General features: G+C 34.7%; 1 long non-coding RNA gene across 1 annotated transcript; it reads left to right on the top strand.

Moving 5' to 3' along the window:
• Nucleotides 1–12,029: 12,029 nt before the first annotated feature.
• On the top strand, nt 12,030–12,426 carry LOC141390954 (uncharacterized). Its single transcript, XR_012409529.1, has 2 exons — nt 12,030–12,089; nt 12,263–12,426. It is a non-coding gene; the product is annotated as an uncharacterized lncRNA (long non-coding RNA).
• The last annotated feature ends 758 nt before the right edge of the window (nt 12,427–13,184 follow it).

Below are 13,184 nucleotides of genomic sequence, written 5' to 3'. Positions count from 1 at the left end.
GCACTAAAACACTTCAAATCATGCTTGTTCTTGCACAGAAATTTAGCAGTAATATCCGGCAAGTTGTTTACAAAAGATGGTCCAAGCAGTTATTTTGGTTCTTGTGTAATAATCTTTTCAATTTGGAAAGCCAAGTTTCAATCGCCAACTTAAAATGCCTTTTTCTCGAAACTGAATTTTTTTTAGATATGTCACTCTTTAAGTAAATGAGCGATGTCATGCAAAACGGAAATTAGCATTTAATTGCCATTGCATAGGAAAAAACGATTATACATAGTATCCTATCACTTTTGCTAATATGACAAATGAAATGATTTGAATATTAACTTAATGAGGAGGGTTAGATATGATAACAAACTAGGCTAATTGTTAGACAAGTAAACAAGAACAATTGAATGCAAATCGTCTATAGTTTAGGTTGACATGGCTATCTGTTTCACACACATTCTTTGTTATATAAAACTGTTGGAAGTAGAAAGTGAATCATTAGAAAACACACATTGTCCATACTTGCGATTGTGGGCACAATCTAGCTAGTTGAAATCATAGTCGATAATTAAAGAATTAATATTTTATGCCCAATGTAACGAAAAAAAAATGATTTATCAGTTTCCACCTCATACGTGGTATTATTATTGTGACAGCAAATAAAGTCCAATAAAGACCAAATAAATGAAAAGAAAAATCTTACCGACTACAAGATTCAATACGGCCAATATTGTTTCAAGTCATGTTTGAGTTTAGTAACCATGTAAAGCATAAAATACGAGTTTTCAGAATGCGCAAAACAAATCATAGCTTTGTTCCTTTACTTTTTAATAGTAAAAGTAGCAAAAGACAGAAGTTCTCTCTTCTCTCAGAAAACTGTGAAAATTGCTCTCATGTAACAAGTTTTGCACAAAAATAATGAAACGGAAAAGTAGTAGATCTGGCAGCAATGTCAAAAAACAAACACGGCTTTAAAAAATAACAAACAAAATATATTTCACTGTTTTTAATTTTTTTATTTCGCTGGTTTAAATTTTTATTATTTTTTTCTTTTTATTTTCCTTTTGCCTTAATTGTCAAATAAATGTCAAATCAGCAGTTTAACAGATTTTCCACTTTTACACAACGAAATTTGACGAGCAGAAAGTAGTAAAAGAGAAAGCCATTTTGGATCTCTCTCCTCTCTCAATCTCTTAAAAATTTCTTCCAGTTTTACTACATTGTGGGTTGAATTCTGCGAGCGGTAGCACCTATCTTAGAAAGTTCATATAGATGTCAATAACAATCCTGTGTGAATTGAAACATCTATAGTCAGATAGAATACCGGCTACACAAGGGATATCATTTTCCTCGAAAAATTATGTATTTAGTGGGGGCTCTCCAAATTGTATGGCCTTGTTTGGACGTATGAACTTGTCGACAAAAATATCGGGACTTTGTGGGCATTCATATTAACGATTATGTACGTTTCGAATAAATTCCTACAATTTTCTATTAAATTTGATTTGTAGGTACCTGAAAGGATATCGTGCCCACCAGCCATTTTTTTAGATCAGGAAGCATGGAGTTGCTCACGAAAAACCTAATATCGCTCAAATTAGAATAATAAAGAATGCGTACCTTCCGTAAAAATTTCGAAAAGATATCTATACAGCCTATAAGAGGGCGGTTTTATCGAATGCTGAGGTTAACTCAGCCGCTACCAGGGTCGACTCAAGGACCCACGAACCTTAAGTAAGAACAACAGTCAATTGTACTTCAATGCTTTATTGATACAATTACTAAATATGAATATTCAATGGTTTTGAGATTAGTTGTGGTGTAGTGTATGTTGGTTGGCTGACGTTACGAATAAACTCTGGTGGATGCTGTCGCCTCGATGGTGATCGGGTTGATATAAACGGCTCGTTGGTAATCGGGTTGATAAGATCGTTCGATGACAATCGTATTGTTGCTGGTTGCTCGGTGGTAATCGGGTGTAGCACTCGGATTAGTCCTATTCGGGTGGTTGTCGGCTTGGCAGTCTTCGGATGTGTGGCTCGGCTCGGTGGTATTCGGTTGTTGGTGGCTCGTTGGCAATCGACGAGTGTGTTGCTTGGCTCGGTGGTATTCGGTTGATGGTGGCTCGTCGGCAATCGTTGGGTGTGTTGCTCGGCTCTGGGTAATCGGATGCTGTCGGCTCGTTGGCAGTCGTTGGCAACACTTGTCTCAACTCGGTATTACTCGGATCGGCAATCGGCTCGGTGACGTTCGGGTGAATGATGGTACTGGGCTGTGTGACGATCGGTTGTGCTACTCTGTAAAGAGAAGAGTCGGGAATGGTTATGTAAAAGTTTTTTAATTTATGAAGCACTGGAACCCTTTACAGGAATTTAGCACTGATATCTGCCTAGCTCTTTACAAAAGATGGTCGAAGTTGTTATTTTATTTTTTGTGTAATAATCGTTTTAAGTTGGGAAGTAAAATTCCAAGAGGCAACTTAAACGCGTTTTTCTCGAAACTTGAATTTTTGAGATGTGACACTCTTCGAGTAAATGAGCGATATCTACTATAGCTGTAAACATGTTGCTATTTCAAGATTGGTTTATGAGACCATTGTAGTTACATACATACATATGTTTAATGAAATGAGATTATCATCAATCTTATCAAAAAGCAAAAAATACTTCAACATTCATTACAAATTAATCAATATATTTATTATTTTCCAAAAAAATATCCACTTAACTTAAGTGTTTCAATTTTATTGATGCGATTACTTAAAGCCAATAAAATATACCTTAAACACATCCATGTAATTTATATCTATTGTAAGTTGTTGTAATTTTTAAAGCAATAAATTATCTTTCAATATTACCATAGAAATTGAAAATCAATTACCTTAAATTTTACTACACATAAAAGTCAACTCAAGTCAAATGGACAACACCAACAACTACCAATTTTAGATTTTATGACTGTAGTCTTCTACTAAATAAAAGAAGACATGTGCCAGCCGAACAAATTGGAAGGCTATGTGGAAAAACACACATTCATACACATATCCAAGTTGGAAGCCAATTTTGAGCAAAACAAAGCAAAGGGGGCAGCATGAGTTGACAGACACAAAGAAAAATGGCACATCATTTGAGCCATGGGAGGGAAATCAATAGTTCAACATAAATTATTTATATCGGTTTCTATAGTTATTAAAACTAACATCTATTGAATTTGTTGAGGAAAGTAAGTGAAAGGCGAATAGGCAATTATAAATACATATAATAAAATAGGTTTTTACTTATTTAGGCCAAGCCAAACTTGTTAAAGCCTCCACGACAAGTTGTATTGAAGTAAAATATAATAATTAGTTGCCTTTCGTTTATGAAGAAGACTAAATACCAAATTTCAGCAAGTTCGGTGAAATAATGGGGGCAAACCTTCAAAATATCGAAATTCTGGGGGTACCGTTCCATGGTGGCTGTATCGAAACGTCGATCTATACCTACAAGTTTCTGGCGGAAAGTTTTTAGAATAAAAGAAGACTAAATACCAGAAAGGCTTTTACCTCCAACAAAGATTAAATACCAAATTTCAGCCATTTCGGTTGGTTGCTTTGGCCACAAAATTCAAAATAACGAAAATCGGGAGGTACCGTTCTATGGGGGCTATATGTAGATGTGGACCTATACCGACAGATTTCTGGGAGAGAGTTTTATATCCCCAAGGAAGACTAATTATCACATTTAAGCCATTTCGGTGTGAAAATTAGGCCAAAACCTTTAAAACACCGAAAATCGGGAGGTACCGTTCTATTGGGGCTATATCGGTGGAATATTGAGGCCACAACCTTCAACATACCGGAATTGGGAAGGTAACGTTCTGTGGGGGCTATACTAAGGCCTGAACATATACCGACAAATTTCATATGGAACGTTTAATATCCCAAATGAAGACCAAATACCAAGTTTCAGCCATTTCGCTGGAATATTGAGGCCACAACCTTCACAATACCGGAAATAGGAAGGTACCGTTCTATGGGAGCTATATGAAGGCGTAGGCCTTTACCGACAAGCTTCTGGGGGAAAGTTTTATACCCCCAACGAAGACTAAATATCAAATTTCAGCTATTTCTGAGGAATATTGAGGCCGCAACCTTTAATACATCGAAAATCGGGCTAAATGAAGGCGTGGGCATATACCGACAAAATTCATTTGGAAAGTTTTATGCCCCCAACGAAAACTAAGTACAAAATTTCAGCCCTTTCGGTGTGATAATGAAGCTAAATCCTTCAAAATAACGAAAATCGGGTGGTACCGTTCTGTGGGAGCTATTGTGGACAGATATAGCACATTTGCAATACCAAACATCCTAGGACTAATAGAAACTTTTATACCAAATTGCAAAGCTCTATCTTAAAAATTGCGATCAGTATCTTGATTTCAACAGAAGGACATGGTTATATCGATTTATAATATAGGGTGTTTTTTTAAGCTAGATAGAACTTTAAATTGTAAAAAGTAACACAAAAAATTAAATTTTGATGAAACTTTTTTATTTGTTTCAGTATACTCTGACAAATCATCATGAATAGACTCACGCTTGAACAACGCTACGAAATTATCCAAATTTACTTTGAAAATCAGTCGTCGATTCGCGCAACTTATAGACGACTTCGTCATTTGTATGGCGTACATAATCGTCCATCTGAACAAGCGCATTTTTGGCTTAACGGGTTTGTTAATAAGCAAAATTGCCGCATATGGAGTGAGACCAATCCACAAGAGACCCTACAGACTCCATTACATCCAGATAAATGCACCGTATGGTGCGGTTTTCACGCTGGTGGCATCATCGGACCTTATTTCTTCAAAAATGAGGCCGGAGCTCGCGTTACGGTCAATGGAGATCGTTACCGCACCATGATCAATGATTTTTTGTTTGAAAATATGGATGACATTGATCCGGAGGAGATGTGGTTTCAACAGGATGGCGCTACGTGCCATACGGCCAACGCAACCATCGACTTATTGAAATCAAAATTTGGCGATATGTTGATTTCGAGAAGTGGACCTGTCAATTGGCCTCCAAGGTCGTGCGATTTGACACCTGTCGATTATTTCCTGTGGGGCTACGTGAAGTCACTGGTTTATGCTGATAAACCAGCAACAATTGATGCCTTGGAGGCCAGCATTGTTCGTGTTATTCGTGACATACGGCCAGCAGTGCTCGAAAAAGTGGCCAAAAATTGGACGTCCAGAATGCACTTCGTCAAGAACAGCCGCGGTGCCCATATGCCCGAAATCATTTTCAAATGTTAATGTCACATATTGATCTTTCGAATAAAAAAAAATTTGATTACAATTTAATTTTTTGTGTTATTTTTTACAATTTCAAGTTCTATCGGGCTTAAAAAAAACACCCGTTATTACCCTGATCAAGAATATGTATACTTTATGGGTATACTTTATAGGATCTCCATATATTCTTCTTCAAGATGAGATCTCTCAAATAAAATGCTTGCATTTAAATTAAAAATTTTGACAAAATCAAAAGACAAAAAACGGCAAGCGTTTTATTTGAGAGATCCATCATGAAGAAGAATATACTTATTGTGGCAAAGAGATAAATTATTTTGTAGTTTTCAGTGCATTTATAAATAAAACACGGTAACTTAATTTTTTTTTTAAATTATTTTTATTAGCCTCTGGAAACCCAAAATACCCAATTACAACCGATTTAGGAAATAAACGGGGCTATTACCTTCAAAATTCTCTAAAGCGTCGACGTCTTACTTTGTGTGACCTTTTTGTCTCATTCCTACTAAAGCTGGCAAACTATCGATAGTCTGACTATAGTTTAGATCGCTGTCGTAAAGCTTTCTTCATATCGGTTTCTAATGCAATTATTTTTTAAATAATTCGCTGCAGATAACCCAAACAACACGTTTTGGTGACCGACATATGCTTTGTTTTAAAACAGCAATCAAAACGATAGTCAGACTATCGATAGTTTTCCAGTTCTAATTCCTACACATCAACTGTTTCCCTTATATACAATTTCGGAATTGCAGAAAAACACAATAACAGATTTTATACAATTTATTACTACGTACGTTTATGGTACCCATTTTCAGAAAAACAACTCACATCTCAACCCTGCAAACCATAGTAACCACTTCTTTCCCTACTCCGAATAACACTTCTACCCCTACTCCCTATACAGAATTTATTATTATTTAGTACCATTCGTATACCCACAGTACACAGTGGTTCAGAATCGTTTTTTTTTTTTTTTTTGGTCAAAACTTTGTAACTTTTGAACGGATACAGATATTTGTCTTTTGTTCGACAGATAACAATCAGTTTTCCGATGCACTAAAAACATTCGATTTAGGTCTAGTAGTTGCAGAAGAATTCAAGGTCAAATTTACAAATGTGAGTTGTTTCATATTTTACATCAAAATATGAGTGCTTTTGAGTTTTTCAAATGATCCAATCTATTAAAAAAATTAAAAAAATTAAGTTACAGTGTTTTATATATAAATGCACTTAAAACTCGAAAATAATTTTTCATATGGCATCTCTCAAATAAAACGCTTGCTGTTTAATATTGTCACAATTTTTAACTCAAATGCAAGCGTTTTAATTATCTGAATTTTTAATACAAATGCAACAGTTTTATTTGAGAGATTCCATCGTAAACAATTCTTTTCTATTTTTAAGTGCATTTATAAATAAAACACTGTAACTTATTTTTTAATTATTTTAAACTTTTAGCAATAAAATTTTTTGACCACTGGAAACCTCATAACAAAATTATAGCCAATTCAGGCCGAAAATGTACACAGAAAACAAGTAAGAAAAGTCTATAGACAGACGGAGCCGACCATGGGATACCCTATACCACTATCCCTGGACAATCGCTCTCCACGGAAATTCTTTTCAATGATTGTGAAAATTTAATTATCAAATATCAGAGATGTAATATATACTATTTGTGACCAAAACCAAAAAGTTATCTAGAATGACAAAGACATTTTTGTAGCAGGAAAGGAAAATTTAGTTCACACCAACTAAAGTGTAATGAAACTCACTTATGTAGTACTACTATTTCCGTTGTTTAACCGCTACGTTATTGAAATTGTTACCAATTTAAACACAAGAGTTTAAGTCCATTTAAACCGCTAAGTATTATCTGATCTTCACGTTGGTTTGTACGCTTCTTCTTCATCATAAACTCAAACTTTGTTTAAAATTTTGCGGGTTATTATTTTGACCTACAGAGCCGCTACAGAATTGGTTAAAATTTTGTTTTTGGTCCATTTCATTCCCTGAAAATTTCACGATCATCAGCAAAAACTAATCATTTCTATTCTGGCCCGAACCCAACCTCCTTAAAAAATTCGTTACAATAGGTCTATAATTACGGCCTTAAGCTTGTTTACAATTTTTAATGGACGGACACACATCACTAAATCGCTTTATCTCGTCGAGATATGAATTTTGGCATACCAAATAAGGGGTCTAGGACGAATATTGCGTGGTGTTACATAAACTTTTGGAGAGACAATATGTAGCATGTGATAAAAATGTGGTTCTCTACGCAGAACCCATTATATATTAGGCAGTAGGCCCGTTATCTAGCAAACACTTTATTGCAATTTACATCAGAGGAAAAGTCAGAAGTTTTTTCCCATATGTAGGCTACTTTGCGAAATATATATGTACTCAAGCAATTAAAATATCGACCAAAAATAAAATTTTTATATTTTTCATACAGAAGTAATGGTCCATTTAACCCGCTAAAGAATATCAGATCATCATTCAAAATTGTAGGCTTTTTTTTTCGACCTATACTCTTACTCGGTGCAAAATTTCGTGACTATTGATGTATAATTGCGACTTCTAGCGAGTTTATTATTACACTACAAATAAATAACGGAATATATTAGGCTGTAACTCTGTTATCTGATCATGCACACCAACATAATTGGCATCAATTGAAAGGTCAAGCGTTCCACTTTCAAGTATATCTCACTTGTCCGGAATGCCACTTCCAAGAATTAAGATATAAGCTGTATATTAAAAATTTTCACAATTTTCACACAAAAGTTTTGGTCCATTTAACCCTCTAAATATTATCCGATCGCCATCTCAAATTGCAAGCTTCTCCTTTGTGATATACTCTTACCTTATTTAAAATTACGCATTGATCGAACTATTATTGAGACCTGCAGAGCCGCTAGAAAATTGGATAAATATTATGTTTTTGGTCCATTCCACCCGCTAAATATTTCACGATCATCACCAATAAGAATAGGGATCTATTCTGATCTGAACCCGGCCTCCATACAAAATTTCGTGACGATCGGTCCATAATTATTTTTACCAAAACAAACCTTTCCACATTGTGGTATAGGGTATAAATATATTTATACCGGTAGAAATAACTAATAATGAATAGAAATTCAAAAATTTTGTATGCAAACAAATTTATAAATCAAAATTATTCATATTCAATTATACAGCAAAGAAGATAGTATAAGTCAGATGCAATAACGGTGATATATCTTCAGCCTCTTAAAATATAATTATTTTTTAACACGAGTTTGCTTCAAAATGCGTGGAATCTGTAGGTATCGTAATATGAGGCTATACCAAATCAAATCAATTTTAGTAAGCTAAAATCTGAATTTTGGAAATATTTCAGATTTGTATTTTTAGTTGGGGCCGGGGCAGGGGTTTTTGGAACTTCTGGACTATTACCTCAGGAAGTATGACTTACCCCGGGAAAGGGATCAGAATAGGGACCGTAAAAAGAACCTTCTACAAAAAAAAAAAAAAGAAAATGATGAAATAGATCCGATACTGGTCCTCAAACTGCACTTTTCCCAAATTTTGTGTGGGAGGTACTCGAAGGACGGACCGATATAGTCCATATTCCGACCTGACACATGACTGGATGAAATAATACGATGTGTAAACTTTCGACCAATCAGAAAATCCCCTTGAGAGTTAACTTACAGATTGGGGGCGCAAGTACAATCTGCTGAAAAAAATTCAAAACGATTCGAGACGACTTTTAAATTTCGCTTTTCCGAATTTTGTGTGGGAGGTACCCTAAGGACCGATATAGTCTTATCCGATCTATATCTGGAAGGAATAATAATATATGGAATTTTTCGAAAACAATTTTGAACTTTTTTGGGGGAGGTGTGGACCGACATAGCCTACATTCGAACGTAAACAAGTTTTGAGCAAAATATTACGTTGTATAAAATTTGATTCTAATCGGTAGATCCGTTCGAGAGTTATCGTGCGCACCAGCCAGTTAGACATTAAGAGGGACAGATGAACGGAAAACGCTAAAAAGACTCCAAATTGTCTGAAACGAATTTCGTCCATATATACTTGGGGTCTAAAACCAATATTTCGATGAGACACATCTGTGGTCGTATTTTGTTTGTATCCCCTATACCCTAAATCCTGAGGTATAAAATAGGTGGCGAGGCGACCCGATTTTGCAATATTTGTATAAAAATCCAATTTCACAACTGAACTGAAAATTTCTCTGTCATGATAGAGACAATTTGTAGCATGGGAGGAAATTGTGGTTCTCTAGACAAAACACATTATATATCAGGCAGTAGGTGCGTTATCTAGCAGACACATTAATGCAATTTGCATCAGTGGAAAGATCAGTAGTTATTTTTCCATATGTAGGCTACTTTGGCGGTATATTCCTTCCAGGAATGAAAATATGGACCAAAAATAAAATTTGTATATTTTTCATAGAAATTTATGTCAACCGCTAAATAATATCAGATCATCATGCAAAATTATAGGCATTTTCGTCAACCTAAACTCTTACCTCGTGCAAAATTTCGTGACTATTGAGCTATAATTGCGACCTCTAGCGGCTTTATGATTACACTACAAACTAGAAACTGGATATATTAGGCTGTAACTCTGTTATCTGATCACGTACATCATCAACATAATTGACATCAACTAATTATGTTTTTGGTCCATTTCACCCGCTAAATATTTCACGATCATCACCAATTTCGTGACGATCGGTCAATAATTGCGGCCTGGAGTTTTATTACAATTTATAATGGACAGACGGACACACGGACGGACGGACACACATCTCAAAATCGCTTTATCTCGCCGAGATATGAAGATTGGTATACCACATTGGGGGTCTCCGACGAATATTTCGCGGTGTTACATGAATTTTTTCCAAAACAAACTTATAATACCCTTTCCACATAGCGGTGTAGGGTATAAAAATAATTACTTCATTTCAGGAATAGTGTTCATAAAGTCTTGCCAAAGTTCAAATTTCTGCATTTCGTGAACGACTTTCATAAAGCAAGAAAAAATACTGTTTTTTCTGAGAGATTGAAAAAAAAAACAATTTTGAGGAGTTGTTGTTTTTGTTATTATTGACTAACAACCACCAACAACAGCACCACTAACCAAACCAGAAGAAACACATTTTTCTGTTTTTTATTAATTAATGCTTTGATTTCGTATTATTGTAACTTACCGTTTCTTCGAATGATTTTCACTGTAGTTGTCATCGTCTTGTGAACATAACAGAACAATACGAACCATATGTACATACATGTTTAGTCTATCAGTACTAGGTTCAGATATTAGATGTTGCCTTTATATTAAAGAAATTAAAAATTTGTAATTGCGAACTATACAGCCAAACACCTTGTTTTTTCAACACCAAACGCACTGTAGTTGTTTGGTTTGTCAGATAACTACCCAGCAAACCAATCGTACCGATATCGTAACGAAACCGGAACAAAATTCGGACGTTACGTCCGATATCTGATCCAAAATCGTAACGATATCTTAACGAAAGTTGTATGAAGTGGTTGACATAATTTCGGAACGAAATGTCGGAGCGAAATCGGATCGATTTCGGTCAGAATTCTAAACGAAATCGGAAGAAAATCCTTGGGAAATTCGAAATGCGAATTTTTCCTCCGAATTTTCGTACAGATTTCTGAACGATTTCGGAATAATGTCGTATGAAAATCTGAGGTACCTTCCGAACTTTCGTAAAGATTTCTGAACGATTTCGGAATAATTTCGTATGATTATCGAAGGAAAAAAATTTTCTCTGATGCCTCTTTTTTATTGATAAATTTTCTTTGTTATGTTTTTTATTGGAAGATTATAATTTCAAAGATATCTTATGATTTTCACTGTTGTTATCATTTTGTAGTTATAGTAGAACAATGTAAACATTGTGTACGAATATGTTGAGTCTATCAGCACTAGCTTGAATTATTATATGTTGCCTTTATATTTAAAATATTTAAAAAATTTATATGCGAATTTTATAACCAACCATTTTGTTTTTCGACAACAAACTAAAATATTGTTTGTTAGATATATACAAAAGGTGGTTATTGTGCAAAGGGAAATTTGTTTCCGACATATCGATCCTAACTCGTAACGAAATCGGAAGAAAAACATTGGCATATTCGAAGGGAAATTTACTTCCAAAATCTGAACGGATTCCCCTACGATAAATCGTACAGAAATCGATACGAAATCTGAACGATTTTGCTTCCGAAATTGTTCAGATATGTCGGACATCCGACATCTGGTTTGCTGGGTAACAACAAAATTGTTGGGACCTACAGTGGTAGTTTGGGTATGTGTTGTGGTGTGTATGTGTGTGGTGTGGTTTGTTGATATACCCACTAAACAATTGTTGCCGAGCGCTCTGATGTTAGATTTTTTTAAGAGTGTTTCCAATGTATGATCAGAAAATATTCCGATTTCTCAAAATTTCCTTCAGAAGTTGAACTTATTATCAGCCATTGTTTTTAAGGAATCTCTGCACATTTTCTTGTCCTTGTTTTCGAAAATCTGCCAATATTCTGCACATTCTCTGATGGGAAATTTTATTTTATGTTTCTCTTTCTCGCTAGTAAATTCCCAGAGAGATTATTTTAAGAACTACAAAGACAATGTAGAGTTTTTGTTTTGTTTGCATGCTGTGGTTTGTTTTTTTAGTTATTAAGCAACTGTTAATTAACAAAGACGTAGCGGAACAAGTTATTTTGTGATTTAAATCGCAAATTAAAATTGTAAGTTTGCAAACACATATGCTCTGTTCCAGAACCTGCAAGAAGCTACTATATTTTACTACGATAACATTTTTTCCTTTATGTTATCGGAAAAAATTTTTAAAATTAGTAGATTCTTGCAGTACTGGAACAAACCAATAATGGAATAATCAATATTTTTAATTATATTTTAGAAAAATCAAATAAAAGCATTCGAAAACTTTATCAGGAAGGACTGCGACTATAATTTTGCAATTTTTGCGGGCAGCAGCGCTGAATAATATAATAAATCCACATTGTAATTATGAACATAGGTATATAGCTTAAATAAAGAAGTTCTTATTTAAATTGCAAGAAATTCGAATCAAATCCGAATAAAGATTTTGGCGAATATATTTGGAACATCTAATGAAACGTCAGAATAGTTTCCGACTTTCGGATAGAATATAGCAAATTTTTTAGAATAAGTTCCGAAACTTTCCAGAATCTCGAAACACATGTCCGAAATGTATTCCATTTTCTGCACATTTTCGAATACTTCTTCAGAGTTTTTTCCGAGATTGTTACGAAAATCAAAATTTACTTCAGATTTTTTTACGAAATTTCTTCAGAATTCGAAACTAATTTTTGTGGAAACTCGAATGCTCTTTTCGAATTTCCCTCGACAAATTGTTCCGAATTCTGCGAACCGCTTCACACAAAAACGGACATGTTTTGCATGCGAAGACGGCATCAGAAATGGAAACTTGTGCAGAGATTTCTTCCGAATTCGGTACGATTTCGGCAAAAATTGTTTAGTGGGTAGTGACTATATTATACTATATTATAGTCTCAATGTGATGGTGAGACGATGGTGGGGTTTGTGTTGTGGTTTGTTGATACATTGTCAGTGCGATGGTGAGACTACGAGACCATTCAAAAGAAAACGAGAACAAAGTTGAGAGAATTTACCAACCAAGAGAGGAAATATGAGAGTAAATAGTGGAATATCGGGAAAAATAGGAAAGTGATTTTGTATCTCATGAAAATCTTACATATTTTTGAAAAATAGTGGCTTGCGGATGGAAATAAGAAACTGCACATGTATCTTATGTGAGGTACCTTTACATTAGGAAA

This window comes from Musca autumnalis, unplaced genomic scaffold (assembly GCF_047663935.1).
Source record: "Musca autumnalis isolate F117 unplaced genomic scaffold, ASM4766393v1 scaffold_1, whole genome shotgun sequence".
Classification (NCBI taxonomy): domain Eukaryota; kingdom Metazoa; phylum Arthropoda; class Insecta; order Diptera; family Muscidae; genus Musca; species Musca autumnalis.
This window is presented reverse-complemented; position numbering and strand designations above follow the sequence as displayed.